Below are 18,130 nucleotides of genomic sequence, written 5' to 3'. Positions count from 1 at the left end.
GAACGGGCCATTTTTCAGGCATCTCTAGCCTCCAGGTGCTGCGTGCAGGAAGCCCATTGAAGTGTATTATGGAGCAGCTGTACAGTTTCTTATCCTAATGTGACGGTGTTCCTTGTGTCTGTCACATTAGTACGATTGGCTGTGTCTGTGCAGCCACTACGTCCTAATAGACTTCGGTGGGGTTGACTGCACTCAGCTTAAAAAAAAAATGTAATACATTTAAAAATATTATTTATATACATGTGATAAACGTGATCTATATATCTAAGAGTTAATAAACAAAATACACTGGGGCATTTTCATTACGCAGCAAATGTGACATTCAAAGGTGGTTAATCCTTCATTCTAGTTTAAAAACACATGCACCAGAAAGATTTTAATACTGCTGGTCTCTGGATTTTTAGCTTTCAAAAAAACTGTTGTACCACTTCAGCTCAAAACCTGTATACACCATATAGACTGAAGAATTTTTTTCAGCCGTGGGTCTAAAAATTTGGCAATAACTTTATCTTTTTCTGTGGTACCCAAATGATACATACAGAGTTTATTATAGACAATTCTTTTGGTGGTAATGTTTTTAAAATAAGATAAAAAAATTTCTACACTTACACCATTGATGCTTTTAAAATGGCTAATATTTGGCTGGATTCACACAATTGGCTGTGTAGTGGCATTCATTTTGTACCCCCCCAAATGAACGCTCATTGAAGTGCACTGCAATGTATAGTTGGTAATCCTTGTGTTGCATTCCAAAAAAGAATCAGGTCTGGTTTTTAATGCCTTAACACAATGCACTGGACTGTTATGCCGCGTACACACGATCGGAATTTCCGACAACAAAACCGTGGATTTTTTTCCGAAGGATGTTGGCTCAAACTTGTCTTGCATACACATGGTCACACAAATGTTGTCGGAAATTCCGAACATAAGAACGCGCTGACGTACAGGACGTACGACAAGCCGAGAAAAAGAAAGTTCAATAGCCAGTGCGGCTCCTTCTGCTTGATTCCGAGCATGCATGAGCTTTTGTGCGACGGACTTGTGTACACACAATCAGACTTTCCGACAACAAGTGAAGTTAGCTGAAAATTTGAGAACCTGCTCTCAAACATTTGTGGCCAGAAATTCCGACAGCAAATGTTCGATAGAGCATACACAAGGTCGGACTTTCCGACAACAAGCTCACGTCGAACATTTCCTGTGGAAAGTCTGACCATGTGTACGCGGCATAACAGCATGAAGGAGCCTCTACTGCAGATTGGGTTTATATTAACCTTGATTTTACTGTTACTCTGTGTATATACGTGTGGGCTTTAGAATTGTATAACGCCTGATGAAGGAACCTAACTTGTTCTGAAAGCTTGCAACTTTCAAAACCTTAGTCAGTCAGTGAGTTAGTCAGTAAAGGGTATCACTTTAACTTCAACTTTCTGCATTGATCAATGGCTGGCACAGTACAAGGATCTGCTGTAGACAGAAAGCATACATTTTACTGTTCGATTTTTACATACACAGTATAATGACACTCAAAGATATGGATGTTTTCTATGGGTTGTTTAAAAATATTTTATGCAAAGCTAAAAAGACAAATTGGCAAAATAAAAAGAAAAAAGTTTGTATTCAATTTTTAATGAAGAGAGAAACAGCTGTTCACTGTTCATTTACATAGGAGCCAATGTCATTGCTCCTGCAATACAGACCAGGACCTCAAAGTTGCAACTGGGTTTTGCCAGTTGCACAGTGGGTAAAACAAGCAGAGGTGGAGGGTATATAAGGCCTTTAGGTGAAATTATAGAGGGTGTATCCCATATGCCTAAGATCCATCAGTGGTTAAAACAATGTGGCAAAGCTACATAATGTAAAGTTTTTGTTAATGTTAGATGTGACACTTGCATATATGGTGAAGTTCCCCCTGCAGATATGGAAAAGGAATGTCTTTATAAACTTTTTTTGTATAACCACTAAGGGGTGAGCTGAGAGGCAAACAGTTTGAGCACGTATTAAATTATATCTAAACAAATACCTTTTAAATGATTCCATTCAGTTTAAAATTGAAATTGTAAAACATGTTTGTTTATATAAACAAATATTATAAGCAGGGCTTCTTTTCTCAGAGAATACATGCTGGAACTCACCCTCCCCGCCCACAACCCCACCCAAACTCTGCCCACAAACCCGCCCCCAGTCACGCCTTCCTTAGAGGTAAAAATTACACAGTCACTAAATAGTGGGTGTCATCGAGGCTTTGAACTGCGTATCACAGAAGGTGCAAGGTTCAGAAAAGTGAAGGGTACAGTGTAATGTGCAGTCCAACATACCAAGTGCAGGGCTCAGGAGTATGTAACATAAAAGCCATTGTACAGAGTGCAGAATTCAGGAATAGGGATGAGCTTCGTGTTCGAGTCGAACCCGTGTTCGAGTCGAACCCATGTTCGACTCGAACATTGTCTGTTCGACCGTTTGTCGAATTGCGACCGATATGGGCCGTTCGCGCCAAATTCGTGTGTCGCGTCACGGCCCATAATTCACTGAGGCATCGCAGTGCATTGCTGGCTGATGATTGGCCAAGCATGCACTATGACCCGCATGCTTGGCCAATCACAGCGCCATCAGTAGAGAGAGCTGTAATTGGCCAAAGCCAGGGTGGCTTTGACCAATTATGGCTCAGGGGGTTTAGAACACGCCCCACACTATATAAGGCCGCCTGAGGCCCTGTGTAGTGTGTTCCGGCGTGCTGAGAGATAGAGAGACAGTGTCATTTCATTTGAGTTAGATAGATTAGGCAGGACAGTCAGTCAGTTAGCTGCACTTACAGTGTATTGTGTATATATATGCATCCCAGGTGTTGTGTATATATATATATATATATATATATATATATATATATATATATATATATATATATACACTGTAATCAGTTTAGCTAGATCCGTTCCTGTTATCTTCCTACTGACAGGCAGGCTTGTCTTGTTATTATAAATTGCTGGTGTTCTTTTGATCCTATTAGTACCACAGTCAGGCAGCTAGACTATTTACAGTTAGGGTAGTGCGTCCTCCTCACAGTGTTCAGCGCTAAAGCTACAAGTTATTTTAGTGCGACCTCTGCACAGTGTTCAGCTAAAGCTACAAGTTAGTGTAGTGGGTGCTCTGAACAGTGTTCAGCTAAAACTACAAGTTTGTGTAGTGCGACTTCTGCACAGTGTTCAGCTAAAGCTACAAGTTAGTGTAGTGCATCCTCTGAACAGTGTTCATCTAAAGCTACAAGTTAGTGTAGTGCGTCCTCCTCACAGTGTTCAGCTAAAGCTACAAGTTAGTGTAGTGCGTCCTCTGAACAGTGTTCAGCTAAAGCTACAGGTTAGTTTAGTGTGACCTCTGCACAGTGTTCAGCTAAAGCTACAAGTTAGTGTAGTGCGTCCTCCTCACAGTGTTCAGCTAAAGCTACAGGTTAGTTTAGTGTGACCTCTGCACAGTGTTCAGCTAAAGCTACAAGTTAGTGTAGTGCGTCCTCTGAACAGTATTCATCTAAAGCTACAAGTTAATGTAGTACGTCTTCCTCACAGTGTTCAGCTAAAGCTACAAGTTAGTGTAGTGCGTCCTCCTCACAGTGTTCAGCTAAAGCTACAGGTTAGTTTAGTGTGACCTCTGCACAGTGTTCAGCTAAAGCTACAAGTTAGTGTAGTGCGTCCTCCTCACAATGTTCAGCTAAAGCTACAAGTTAGTGTAGTGCGTTCTCCTCACAGTCTTCAGCTAAAACTACAAGTTAGTGTAGTGCGACCTCTGCACAGTGTTCAGCTAAAGCTACAAGTTATTTTAGTGCGACCTCTGCACAGTGTTCAGTTAAAGCTACAAGTTAGTGTAGTGGGTGCTCTGAACAGTGTTCAGCTAAAACTACAAGTTTGTGTAGTGCGACCTCTGCACAGTGTTCAGCTAAAGCTACAAGTTAGTGTAGTGCATCCTCTGAACAGTGTTCATCTAAAGCTACAAGTTAGTGTAGTGCGTCCTCTGAACAGTATTCATCTAAAGCTACAAGTTAATGTAGTGCGTCTTCCTCACAGTGTTCAGCTAAAGCTACAAGTTAGTGTAGTGCGTCCTCCTCACAGTGTTCAGCTAAAGCTACAGGTTAGTTTAGTGTGACCTCTGCACAGTGTTCAGCTAAAGCTACAAGTTAGTGTAGTGCGTCCTCCTCACAGTGTTCAGCTAAAGCTACAAGTTAGTGTAGTGCGTTCTCCTCACAGTGTTCAGCTAAAACTACAAGTTAGTGTAGTGCGACCTCTGCACAGTGTTCAGCTAAAGCTACAAGTTATTTTAGTGCGACCTCTGCACAGTGTTCAGTTAAAGCTACAAGTTAGTGTAGTGGGTGCTCTGAACAGTGTTCAGCTAAAACTACAAGTTTGTGTAGTGCGACCTCTGCACAGTGTTTAGCTAAAGCTACAAGTTAGTGTAGTGCATCCTCTGAACAGTGTTCATCTAAAGCTACAAGTTAGTGTAGTGCGTCCTCCTCACAGTGTTCAGCTAAAGCTACAAGTTAGTGTAGTGCGTCCTCTGAACAGTGTTCAGCTAAAGCTACAGGTTAGTTTAGTGTGACCTCTGCACAGTGTTCAGCTAAAACTACAAGTTAGTGTAGTGCGTCCTCCTCACAGTGTTCAGCTAAAATTACAAGTTAGTGTAGTGCGACCTCTGCACAGTGTTCAGCTAAAGCTACAAGTTATTTTAGTGCAACCTCTGCACAGTGTTCAGCTAAAGCTACAAGTTATTTTAGTGCGACCTCTGCACAGTGTTCAGCTAAAGCTACAAGTTAGTGTAGTGCCTCCTCTGAACAGTGATCATCTAAAGCTACAAGTTAGTGTAGTGCGTCCTCCTCTCAGTGTTCAGCTAAAGCTACAGGTTAGTTTAGTGTGACCTCTGCACAGTGTTCAGCTAAAGCTACAAGTTAGTGTAGTGCGTCCTCCTCACAGTGTTCAGCTAAAGCTACAAGTTAGTGTAGTGTGTCCTCCTCACAGTGTTCAGCTAAAGCTACAAGTTAGAGTAGTGCGACCTCTGCAAAGTGTTCAGCTAAAGCTACAAGTTAGTGTAGTGCGTCTTCTGAACAGTGTTCAGCTAAAGCTACAAGTTAGTGTAGTGCGACCTTTGCACAGTGTTCAGCTAAAGCTACCTGTAGAAGGTTGGTGGTGCTTTCCTGATCCTATCACTACCACAGGCAGCTAAAGTATTTACACGTTAGTGTAGTGCGACCTCTGCACAGTGTTCAGCTAAAGCTACCTGTAGAAGGTTGGTGGTGTTTTCCTGATCCTATCACTACCGCAGGCAGCTAAAGTATTTACACGTTAGTGTAGTGTGACTTCTGCACAGTGTTCAGCTAAAGCTACCTGTAGAAGGTTGGTGGTGTTCTCATACTGTAGGCAGGCAGTTGATTTTGCTAGCTGCAGTATCAGTATATATATATATATATATATATATATCCCAGCTTAGTGCAGCTACAGGCCATTAGTATGTCTGGAGGGCCAACAAGGAGAGGCAGACAGTCACAAGCCAATAAAAGAGGGCAAGCAGGCTCTGTGTCTAGAGGCAACGGTGCTGGTCGTGGAGACGGTGCATCCTCATCAGCACGTGGCCGTGGGGACACGCTTGGCCTTTTTTTCGGCAGCTGGCCGTGTTGAGCCGCAACATGCGGAAGACTTGGTCAAGTGGATGACCAAGCCATCCTCATCCTCCTCATCCTCCCTCACCCATGCTCAGGGTACTTTGTCTGTCAAAGCAGCTGCCAACGCGGCCTCTTCCCTCAGCTCAATGGCATCAGTGACTCCTTCCCTAGCCCCACCATGTGCTCCTGAGGAGTCCCTCGAACTGTTTGACCACAGTGTTGGGTACATGCTCCAGGAGGATGCTCAGCGTTTAGAAGGCTCTGATGATGATACTGAGCTAGATGAAGGCAGTAACGTGAGCACGGATAGAGGGGGTGCCCAAGAAGGACAGCAATCTGGCAGTCATGCTCCCCCTGCTGGAGCATACTGCCAGGTTTGCTCCAGTGATGAGGAGGGAGGAGATGACGAGGTCAATGACTCAACGCATATTACCGCTGACTCATGGTCCAGCAGGCATGGACAGTGACGTTACCTAAGTTTCACGGAGCATTGGGTCACTCTGCTGGCAGCTGGGAAGGATGCAGGACAAGGTGCAGTAGTGTTGGAGGTTGTTCCGCCACCACGCCTCCAAAATGTCACTACTAATGATTGTGATGCACCTCTCTCCTCCACCCCCTCCTCTTCTTCTTCCTCCATGGCCTCTTCTTGTGCTTTGTCCTTGGAACCAGCGGTGCTCCATAGGCATTCAATTGGCTACGCAAGTACGCAGGCCAAAAGATGCCATGCGGTGCTTGATCTGGTGTGCTTGGGGGACAGGAGCCACACTGGGACAGAGGTTCTGTCAGCTCTGCAGGGGCTGGTTCAGAGGTGGTTGACGCCACGCCAACTTAAGGCAGGAATGGTGGTTTGCGACAATGGCACCAACCTCCTCTCCGCCCTCCGACATGGACAACTGACCCATGTGCCCTGTTTGGCTCACGTCCTTAACTTGGTGGTGCAGCGGTTCTTGGGCAGGCACCCGGGCTTACAGGATGTCCTGAGGCAGGCCAGGAAATTCTGTGTGCATTTCCACCGGTTATATAATGCCAGTGCTCGGCTGGCAGACCTCCAAAAGGAGTTTAACCTGCCCAAGAACCGCCTAATCTGTGACATGCCCACCAGGTGGAACTCAACGTTGGCCTTGCTGCAGCGGCTGCACACGCAGCAGAGGGCCATCAATGAGTACCTGTGCGACTATGGCACCAGGACAGGGTCAGGGGAGCTTGGTTTTTTTCCCCACGCCAGTGGGCCATGATCAGGGATGCATGCACTGTCCTGTCACCATTTGAGGAGGACACGAGGATGGTGAGCAGTGACAGTGCATGCATCAGTGACACTGTCCCCCTTGTCCACCTGTTGGAGCACACGCTGCGTGGAATAATGGACAGGGCACTTGAGGCAGAACAGAGGCAGGAAGAGGAGGACTTCCTTAGCTCTCAAGGCCCCCTTTATCCAGACAGTGTTCCTGTGTGCCCGCCGATCACACAGGAAGAGGAGGAGGAGGAGGAGGAGGAAGAGGAGGAGGATTGTGTCAATATGGAGGTGGAGCCTGGCACTCAGCATCAGCAGCAGTCTTTAAGGGATCAGTCCCAAGAAACACATGGACTTGTACGTGGCTGCGGACCATGTCGTCCTTAGTGACCCAGAGGACTCCGGACCGAATGCCTCAGCAAACCTACGCTGCATGGCCTCCCTGATCCTGCAAAGCCTGCGTAAGGATCCTCGTATTCGTGGTATCAAGGAGAAGGACCAATACTGGCTGGCAACCCTCCTTGATCCACGTTACAAGGGTAAGGTTGCGGACCTTATCTTGCCGTCGCAGAGGATGAAACATTTTCGGGAGGCCTTGCAGAAAGGTCTGTGCAACGCGTTCCCAGAGACTGGGAGGTTACAAACTCCTGTTTCTGGACAACGTGTTGCTGAGGCTTCGGTCAGTCAAAGAAGGAGCGGTGGAGAAGGTGGCCGTCTGAAAGATGCGTTCAGACAATTTTTTAGTCCGCAGCCCCAAGGTATGATCGGTTCCAGCAACCATCGCCAGCGTCTGTTTTACATGGTGCAGGAATACCTAGGGGCAAGATCTGACTTGGACACCTTTCCCACCGAAAATCCTCTGGGTTACTGGGTCTTGAGGATGGATCACTGGCCAGAGCTTGCACAGTATGCAATTGAGCTACTGGCCTGTCCTGCATCCAGCGTTCTTTCGGAACGCACATTCAGTGCTGCTGGAGGCTTTGTGACCAATCACAGGGTGCGTCTCTCCACCGACTCGGTCGATCGATTGACCTTCATAAAAATGAATCAGTCTTGGATCACCACCAGCTACCAAGCACCTGATGCCGATGTAACCGAATAATTTTTTTTGAAATCTCAGATCCCTTCAAAGACTGCCTATGTTGATGTTGAGTGACTATCCTGTTATGCTGAGTAATTATCCTCTTCCTCCTCAATGATCATGCTGATAGCTTTTAAGAACATTTTTGGTTCTGGGTGCCGCCACCAGTGCCTAAGGCCCAATTTTTAATCCCCTGTTTAACAAGGGCATGTAATTACAATTTTTGATGCAATTCTTTGCAGCAGGGCTAGTTCCTGCGCTCCAACTAGAGTATCTGTGAGGGGTTGCAGTGTTGTGGCACCAGTGACTAAGGCCCAATTTTTCAGCCCCTGTTTAACAGGGGCGTGTAAATACAATTTTTGATGCATTACTTTGCAGCAGGGCTCGTTCCTGCGTTCCAACTAGAGTATCTGTGAGGGGTTGCAGTGTTGTGGCACCAGCACCAGTGCCTAAGGCTCAATTTTTTAGCCCCTGTTTAACAGGGACGTGTAATTACAATTTTTGATGCAATAATTTGCAGCAGGGCTCGTTCCTGCGTTCCAACTAGAGTATCTGTGAGGGGTTGCAGTGTTGTGGCACCAGCACTAGTGACTAAGGTCCAATTTTTCAGCCCCTGTTCAACAGGGACATGTAATTAGAATTCTTGATCTAATATTTCACAGCAGGGCCCGTTTCTGCGCCCACCAAGATTAACTGTGAGGACTTACAGTGTTGTGGCACCAACACCACCACCACCACCAAAGGCCCAATTTTTCAGCCCCTGTTCAACAGGGGCATGTAATTACAATTCTTGATCGAATATTTCACAGCAGGGCCCCTTTCTGCGCCCACCAAGATTAACTGTGAGGACTTACAATGTTGTGCCACCAGCACCACCACCACCAAAGGCCCAATTTTTCTGGCCCTTTTCAACAGGGGCATGTAATTACAATTCTTGATTGAATATTTCACAGCAGGGCACGTTTCTGTGCCCACCAAGATTAACTGTGAGGACTTACAGTGTTGTGGCACCAGCACCACAACTACCATCACCAAAGGCCCAATTTTTCTGGCCCTTTTCAACAGGGGCATGTAATTACAATTCTTGATCTAATATTTCACAGCAGGGCCCTGTGAGGGCTTACAGTGTTGAGGCCACAACAACACCTAAGGCCCAAATTTCTGCAGAGTATATAGGGCAGGCCCCTACTTTCAAACATCCAACTTACAAACGACTCCTACTTGCAAACGGAAGGAGACAACAGGAAGTGAGAGTTACTCACTCACTCCTGTAAGAGTTAATATGGGAAAAACGTTTCTCCTTTCCACTGATGCTTTATCACCAATCCTTGTTTCACTAAAAACCCCAAATTTTCAAAAAACATTTGTCATTGGGACAAAAAGTGAGGTGAAATCTTCTGAAGAGGAGCACAGACAGCAAAACAAATGTCACAGGGGTGATAACCCTTCCCTATGTTTTCCAAAAAGCTTAAAAATAGATTTTTTGGCTGGAGCTACACTTTAAAAATGTACCAGTTCAAAATTACAAACAGATTCTACTTAACAACAAACCTACAGTCCCTGTCTTGTTTGCACCGCCTGTATACTGCTGTTCAAAGTATAAAGGGCCTGGGGGCCCCACGCCTTTCCTTTTTTTCGGTCCGTTCGCAGATTCTGGTGCGAACCGAACCGGAGGGTGTTCGGCTCATCCCTATTCAGGAGTATTGTTCAGGGGCCATTAATATGTAACATGTGACTGTAAGACACCCCCACACATCTGTTCACAAATCCTCCACCCAACCCCCAGCTTTCTCACCTGTTCACCAATGACCCCCCCAGCTCTCTCACCTGTTCACAAATCCCCCCTCCCCAGCTCTCTCACTTGTTCACAAATCCCCCCTCCCCAGCTCTCTCACCTGTTCACAAATTTCCCCCTCCCCAGCTCTCTCACCTGTTTACAACCCCCCCAGCTCTCTCACCTGTTTACAAATCCCCCCCAGCTCTCTCACCTGTTCACAAATCCCCCCCTCCCCAGCTCTCTCACCTGTTCACAAATCCCCCCTCCCCAGCTCTCTCACCTGTTCACAAATCCCCCCCAGCTCTCTCACCTGTTTACAAATCCTCCCCCAGCTCTCTAACCTGTTTACAAATCCCCCCCAGCTCTCTCACCTGTTCACATATCCCCCCAGCTCTCTCACCTGTTCACAACCCCCCCAGCTCTCTCACTTGTTCACACATCCTCCACCCCACCCCCAGCTCTCTCACCTGTTCACTCCCCCCTAGCTCTGCCACCTGTTTACAAATCCCCCCTCCCCGCTCTCTCACCTGTTCACATATCCTCCCTCCCCATCTCTATCACCTGTTCACAAATCCCCCTTCCCATCTCTCCCACCTGTTCACAGATCCTCCCTCCCCATCTCTCTCACCTGTTCACATATCATCACTCCCCATCTCTATCACCTGTTCACAAATCCCCCCTCCCCAGCTCTCTCACCTGTTCACAAATCCCCCCTCCCCAGCTCTCTCACCTGTTCACAAATCCCCCCTCCCCAGCTCTCTCACCTGTTTACAACCCCCCCCAGCTCTCTCAGCTGTTTACAAATCCCCCCCAGCTCTCTCATCTGTTCACAAATCTCCCCCTCCCCAGTTCTCTCGCCTGTTTACAAATCCTCCCCCAGCTCTCTCACCTGTTTACAAATCCCCCTAGCTCTCTCACCTGTTCCCATATCCCCCCCAGCTGTCTCACCTGTTCACATACCCCCCCAGCTCTCTCACCTGTTCACATATCCCCTCATCTCTCTCACCTGTTCACAAACCCCCCCTCCCCAGCTCTCTCACCTGTTCACACCCCCCTAGCTCTCCCACCTGTTTACAAATCCCCCCTCCCCCGCTCTCTCACCTGTTCACATATCCTCCCTCCCCATCTCTCTCACCTCTTCACATATCCTCCCTCCCCATCTCTATCACCTGTTCACAAACCCCCCTCCCCAGCTCTCTCACCTGTTCACAAATCCTCCCTTCCCATCTCTATCATCTGTTCACAAATTCTCCCTTCCCATCTCTATCATCTGTTCACATATCCTCCCTTCCCATCTCTTTCACCTGTTCACATATCCTTCCTCACCATCTCTATCACCTGTTCACATATCCTCCCTTCCCATCTCTCTCACCTCTTCACATATCCTCCCTCCCCATCTCTATCACCTGTTCACAAACCCCCCTCCCCAGCTCTCTCACCTGTTCACAAATCCTCCCTTCCCATCTCTATCATCTGTTCGCAAATCCTCCCTTCCCATCTCTATCATCTGTTCACATATCCTCCCTTCCCATCTCTTTCACCTGTTCACATATCCTTCCTCACCATCTCTATCATCTGTTCACATATCCTCCCTTCCCATCTCTCTCACCTGTTCACATATCCTCCCTCCCCATCTCTCTCACCTGTTCACATATCCTCCCTCCCCATCTCTCTCACCTGTTCACATATCCTCCCTTCCCATCTCTCTCACCTGCATAGGCATGCACACAGGGTGTGCCAGGTGTGCCTGGGCACACCCTAATCACCCCGTGTGGCACAGATTCCCTCTGTTTGGACCTATGATATTTCACCAAAGTCTCCTAATGAGGCTCCTAAACATATTGTAAAAAAAAAATGTAAAAATAATAAAAATGAAAAAAATACTGACATCGTCCACTACCCTACTGACACCAACCTCTACTTTACTGACACCAATCTCTACCCTACTGACACCGTTCACTGCTCTACTTAAACCATCAGTATATTTACACATGCACACACACGCATATGTGTTTGAGCTTTGGGGTGCACACCCTAATGCAATAGGCTTTGCACACCTATGCTCACCTGTTCACATATCCTCCCTCCCCATCTCTATCACCTGTTCACAAATCCTCCCTTCCTATCTCTATCATCTGTTTACAAATCCTCCCTTCCCATCTCTATCATCTGTTCACATATCCTCCCTTCCCATCTCTTTCACCTGTTCACATATCCTTCCTCACCATCTCTATCATCTGTTCACATATCCTCCCTTCCCATCTCTATCATCTGTTCACATATCCTCCCTTCCCATCTCTTTCACCTGTTCACATATCCTTCCTCACCATCTCTATCATCTGTTCACATATCCTCCCTTCCCATCTCTATCATCTGTTCACATATCCTCCATTCCCATCTCTTTCACCTGTTCACATATCCTTCCTCACCATTTCTATCACCTGGTCACAAATCCTCCCTTCCCATCTCTCTCACCTGTTCACATATCATCACACCCCATCTCTATCACCTGTTCACATATCCTCCCTCCCCATCTCTATCACCTGTTCACATATTCCCCCTTCCCATCTCTCTCACCTTTTCACAAATCCTCCCTCCCCATCTCTCTGACCTATTCACATATCATCACTCCCCATCTCTCTCACCTATTCACATATCATCACTCCCCATCTCTATCACCTGTTCACATATCCTCCCTCCCCATCTCTCTCACCTATTCACATATCATCACTCCCCATCTCTATCACCTGTTCACATATCCTCCCTCCCCATCTCTCTCACCTATTCACATATCATCACTCCCCATCTCTATCACCTGTTCACAAATCCCCCCTCCCCAGCTCTCTCGCCTATTTACAAATCCTCCCCCAGCTCTCTCACCTGTTTAAAATTCCCACCCAGCTCTCTCACCTGTTTACAAATCCCCCCCAGCTGTCTCACCTGTTCACAAACCCCCCTCCCCAGCTCTCTCACCTGTTCACATATCCTCCACCCTACCCACCAGCTCTCTCACTTGTTCACATATCCTCCACCCTACCCCCCAGCTCTCTCATCTGTTCACATATCCTCCACCCTACCCACCAGCTCTCTCACTTGTTCACATATCCTCCACCCTACCCCCCAGCTCTCTCACCTGTTCACATATCCTCCACCCTACCCACCAGCTCTCTCACCTGTTCACATATCCTCCACCCTACCCACCAGCTCTCTCACCTGTTCACATATCCTCCACCCTACCCACCAGCTCTCTCACCTGTTCACATATCCTCCACCTTACCCACCAGCTCTCTCACCTGTTCACATATCCTCCACCCTACCCACCAGCTCTCTCACCTGTTCACATATCCTCCACCCTACCCACCAGCTCTCTCACCTGTTCACATATCCTCCACCCTACCCCCCCAGCTCTCTCACCTGTTCACATATCCTCCACCCTACCCACCAGCTCTCTCACCTGTTCACATATCCTCCACCCTACCCCCCAGCTCTCTCACCTGTTCACAAATCCCCCCTCCCCAGCTCTCTCACCTGCTCACAAACCCCCTCCCCAGCTCTCTCACCTGTCCACAAATCCTCCCCTCCCCCCACACAAAAAGCTCTTAGCTGTTCACAACTCTTTCACCTCTCGTAGAATGCAGCCGGCACCACTCTGTTAACTGTGTACGGGCTTTTTTCAAAGCCAGTGACGTTTCCTGCTGCTCTGCCTATAGGGAATGTAGCACGGAGCCAAAGAGGAGTTTCACAGCACTGCAGTTTACTCAGCTCTGTGCTACACAGTGGTGACAGGCAGCGGTTGGAGAAAGAAATTGCCTCCCCAAGCCCCAGCCATATCTACAAAAAATTTGGGCGCTTGCAGCGTCAGGGACATCCATTCAGCACCATGTGCCCTGGATACAGTGCCAACACTAGCACACAGAAGCTGGTGGAGAAAGTGAGTCTTCTACCAGCTTCTGTGTTACATGACAAGTGGGAGAAGACAGGGCTGCCAAAGGTGGCGGAACTCGTACTGGCACGTTCTGGCAGAAAAAAAGCCCTATTTATAAGTACTCTTTTTTCATAAGTGATTACATAATCTCTGCTCTCAGGCAGAATAAAGGGTTTAGAGAGATAGGGGTAGAGAAACAGCAGTTTACTGAGCCTCCCAGTGAAGGGCAGTGCAATGGAGGGGCGTGTCAGCACAAGTCTGATCATTGAAGGACAGGCAGGCTGTGCTTTCATTGGATGTATTCTCATGCCTTGTGTGGTCAGTTTGAAATAGGAAAGCAGGGGAATCGGCAGGATTTCCAGGCACGTCACAAAAAAGAAGCCATACAAAGAGAACAGGATACTTTTTAACATAAATACATGGTATAACAGGCACATGTCAGTGTAGCACCTTATAGCTAGGTACTAGTGTACATAGTTGTTAGTGTAATTAAATTTGGCTTGGCTTGCAGCCAAGCCTGGGTTGAATCTGAATCAGGGCTGAGTGACGTAGGGAGGCTGGATGACTCAGCAAGCAGTACCTCTGGTAACTCCCCCTGCTTTCTGGAATCTTGGAGAAGCTTCCAAGAGTAGAAGGTGGAGTTTAGGAGGAGCTGCTTGGAGTATTGATGAGGGCCACAGACAATCCTCAGTAAAATGCACTGGCAGGGGGCAAATACCTCATAAATACTCATGAGTCATCCCAGCAGGGCAGTCAGGTGGAAGATGTAGAAGGAGTGCTGAGGAGGCTTTCGGTGGCCCTTGAGGGTGCCCCCTAGTCTAGGGGGGAGGTGAACCTGGGCCTGGGTGCTGGAGGGACCCTCTACAACACACAGAGGAATCCTTTTCTGGATGCACGGGAGCATGTGTCAGGACAGCGGGAGAGAGTCAGCACATCCAGGAGTTCTCCAGGAGAGTCAGCCGGGTGGGCTGGTGAGTGAACAGTCTGGGAGAACTGTGGAGTCAGTCTGGAAGGACTGAGTAGAAGTAGCCAGGAGGGCTAGTGAAAAGGGCAGCTGCAGCCAGTTGAGCTGGCAGTTCCTGAAGAGGTGGTGCTGGGAGCAGTAGCCACAGGGATGTAACGCTGGACACTGACTTTTTGCTACACATTTAAAGGGGGCCTTGAGTTCCTGCCCACAAAGGGCTATTGCTTTTAAAATCTGACTAAAGTGCCTTTGTCAGACCTACAAAACAGTGTGCCAGTGGAGTTCTGCAAGCAAGCTAGTGCTGAAGGAAGAGAAGGAGTGTACATAGAATGTATATAGGAAACTTGTCCCTGAAGTTGTCTGAAGTCAAGTGGGCATCCCATAATACCCCTAATCCCCATACAAGTTTTATCCTCTCAATAAAATACAAAAAAACTCCAAAGTGCTGGAGTGTTTTCTGACTCTGGGAGACTGAAAATTTGGTGTGCTTGGCTGTGTAGGGTAGGGGATCCCTTTTCACCTGGGGCTCCTACGTAGGGTGCGATACATCAGGAATATGAAATGTTGGGGTTTTATATTCTTTAAACATGTGCAATTTGGATGATGAGAAAGAATAAGGATCCAGATAAATTGCTCTTCCAGCTACAAGATTGCAGATTTTTGTATATTTGGAGTAGGGACTCTTGGTGTCGAATATCTTGGATGGCAAAAGAGGGTCAGATATTCCAATCTCCCTTCAATCCAGAAACTAAAATAAACCAGACAAGCATTCCTCTCCTGTCTCTCCTAAAATAAACCAGACAAGCACCGGCTTCACCCCTCTCCTGTCTGTCCCGTATACTCTAGGTCGGGTCAGATGAGGTATTCTTTTAGACCAATTAGCAGCATCTCTAGGACCGTAGGACCTAACCAATTAGGTGCCCTCAGTAAGGGGAGACTTTAGGGTGGAGTCGGGAGGCTAATATCTTTTCCTAAAATAATTTCTGTGATTGCTAAGCCTTTAAAAAGGATTGCAAACGCTGAGTTATGTTGATGTTATGTATATCAGTTCTAAAGCAAGGTTCTCCATGATTACCATTATCTGTAACTTTTTGAGCTCTCAAGTAATCTGATTTTCATTTTTGTTTAAATAACAATGTGTGGCATTTACCTGGGCATCACTGGGTTGGCAATTTGACCTAGATAAGCTCCCACTTATATTAACCTCACCCTTGTTTTCTACTTGTAAAATAGGGTGGAGAAGGGTGTGATAGACACTCTTTTCTTTCACTATTAACAGGTTAGATGAGGTGGGTGTCTCCTGATGTCTTCACGTTGTAATTATATTCTGTTTAAATACAAAAAGGTCATATTTTTTTTTTCGTTTTTTTTTTAAACTCTGTATATCATTTACATATTTTTTGTTTTTTAATGCAGTGTTTTTATTACACAATGTGCAGGTGGAGTACTGAGAGAAAACAGCAAAGCTCATTTTTTTAGGATCCGGAAAACTCCCTTATTTCTGTCATGTAGTAGAGTATAAATACTGCTTCATGATTTTATTATAGTACATACAATATACAACGCAGCCAAAATGAGACCACTGTGTTACTTGCTTCTCCTCTGTGTTATTGCCACTCTTCATTTAGAAGCTTCAGGGTTCTTTATAGGAAAGCCAGGTAAGCATTATTGGATATATGTTATTTCAAACTCATTCTTTTGCTCTCTGTCCTCACTTCTCATTTATCCAAGTCATGGTGTATAACTAGTAATAGTCATGTTCAACAGGACTTGTTCTGTAATGAAAATTATGTTGATGATTCACCACTCTAAGTAGCAGCAAAATAGCGGCATTTGTAACCATAGGTGTAACTCATTCATGCCAAAGTGTATCTAAAGATAAACTTTTTTATTTTTACATTTTGGGTAGTGTTGAAGGGTTAGAACCTGACAGGTTTTTATTGCTGTTTGTGTCTCTATTGGAAAAAAACATTCTTTGTTTGTTTTGGAGACCATGGCTAATTAGATACAATCACTCTTTGGGTACCCTTGACAAAAGACAACTAAAAAAATCTAATTTTGTTGACCCGTGTGGTGCCGATGAGGCCACCCACAGCTCAAATTTTGGCTGATTCAGCAGGAATTAAATACAATTTGAACAGTGTATCACCAGATACTGTATACTAGAATAAGACGTGGATGGGTACCATTATCATGGAGGATCTTGGTTTAGTTTCGGCTTGTGTAAATATCTAACACAGGGATCCTCAAACTACGGCCCTCCAGCTGTTACGGAACTACACATCCCATGAGGCATTGTAAAATACTGACATTCACAGACATGACTAGGCATGATGAGAATTGTAGTTCCTGAACAACTGGAGGGCCGTAGTTTGAAGACCTCTGATCTAACATAACCTTTCTCGACCCTTTCACCCAACAGCTACCGTTGAAGTAAATTTCATGTCCCAGGGAAGTCCTGTTTAAAATGGTTATATCTACAGCTAAGGGTAGATCACAGTGGTGGCTGGTGCTCAATATTTTGGGGGGGCAAACCAATGTCAACCCCCCCTCTGTGTAGGAGACGACGGGAATGTGGCGATCCCACCCCTCACACGTTGGAGACGGACAGGAATGCGGCGACAATCAGAGGCCTCTTTACCTTAAGAAGGAGGCGGATGAAGCAGACATGGATCTGCAGCTCCTCGCTCTGGGGCCATCGCTTCTCCTCCAGGCCGAACAGAAAGTGGGTCCTGACTGAGACCCAATTGGCTGGGAGTCCTGAGACTCCCGGTCAATTGGGTCTCAGGAACTGCTTTCCGATTGGCCAGGAGGAGAATCAGGATGACAATAGCGAATATAGATTGGGGGGCCCAGAAGCATGGATGGGGGGGGGTCGCCCATGAGCCCTGAGCCCTGCATGAGCGGCCACCACTGGTAGCTCATATAATTTTTAGCAGCCCCCCTGAACTATGATTCAATTATTTTAAGTAATAATTATTAAATAAAATCATTAATAATATTAGCCAGAAAAGAAATGCAGACATTAAAAATTGTAGTGGCCCTTTACATTGGTGGTTAGCAGAGAAATGACTACTTACAAAGGTGGTCAATGTGGTTCTTCTTTATATTGGTCATCAGCGGAAGAAGTGCCCTTAGATAAGTGTTCACTGGGAGAAAGACCCCCCTACACTGGTGGTCGAAGTAGTGCCCCCTTTCATAGAGGGTTAGACAGGAGATGAATCTGCCCCTACCCACTGCTCAAGAAACCTCTAAAAACCTCAGAAGAACCCAGGTTGAGAAAAGCTGATCCAATACATCTCTAGGAACACCCTTCTTAACAAGTCTCATCAAAAAGGTTTGCTGTGCAAGGGAAGAGATGAGGTGTGTCTGACCAGGTCTGTTAGATAAGGAAGTGGCTCCTTGGTCAAACTCTGTCTTTTATTGGACTGCGCAGTCTCATTTAGATGCATGGTGCAACTGCTAAAACAGAAAAGTAGAGAGACGAGTATGACATTTCTTACATGGTTTG

General features: G+C 46.4%; 1 pseudogene; it reads left to right on the top strand.

Annotated features, from left to right (window-relative positions):
* LOC141109867 (uncharacterized) overlaps window positions 1-18,130 on the top strand; it is a 148,309-nt pseudogene that overhangs the window by 66,031 nt on the left and 64,148 nt on the right.

Source organism: Aquarana catesbeiana, linkage group LG10, assembly GCF_042186555.1.
Source record: "Aquarana catesbeiana isolate 2022-GZ linkage group LG10, ASM4218655v1, whole genome shotgun sequence".
Taxonomy (NCBI): Eukaryota; Metazoa; Chordata; class Amphibia; order Anura; family Ranidae; genus Aquarana; species Aquarana catesbeiana.
Note: the sequence above shows the minus strand (reverse complement) of the source record. Positions and strands in the feature narration are given on the sequence as shown.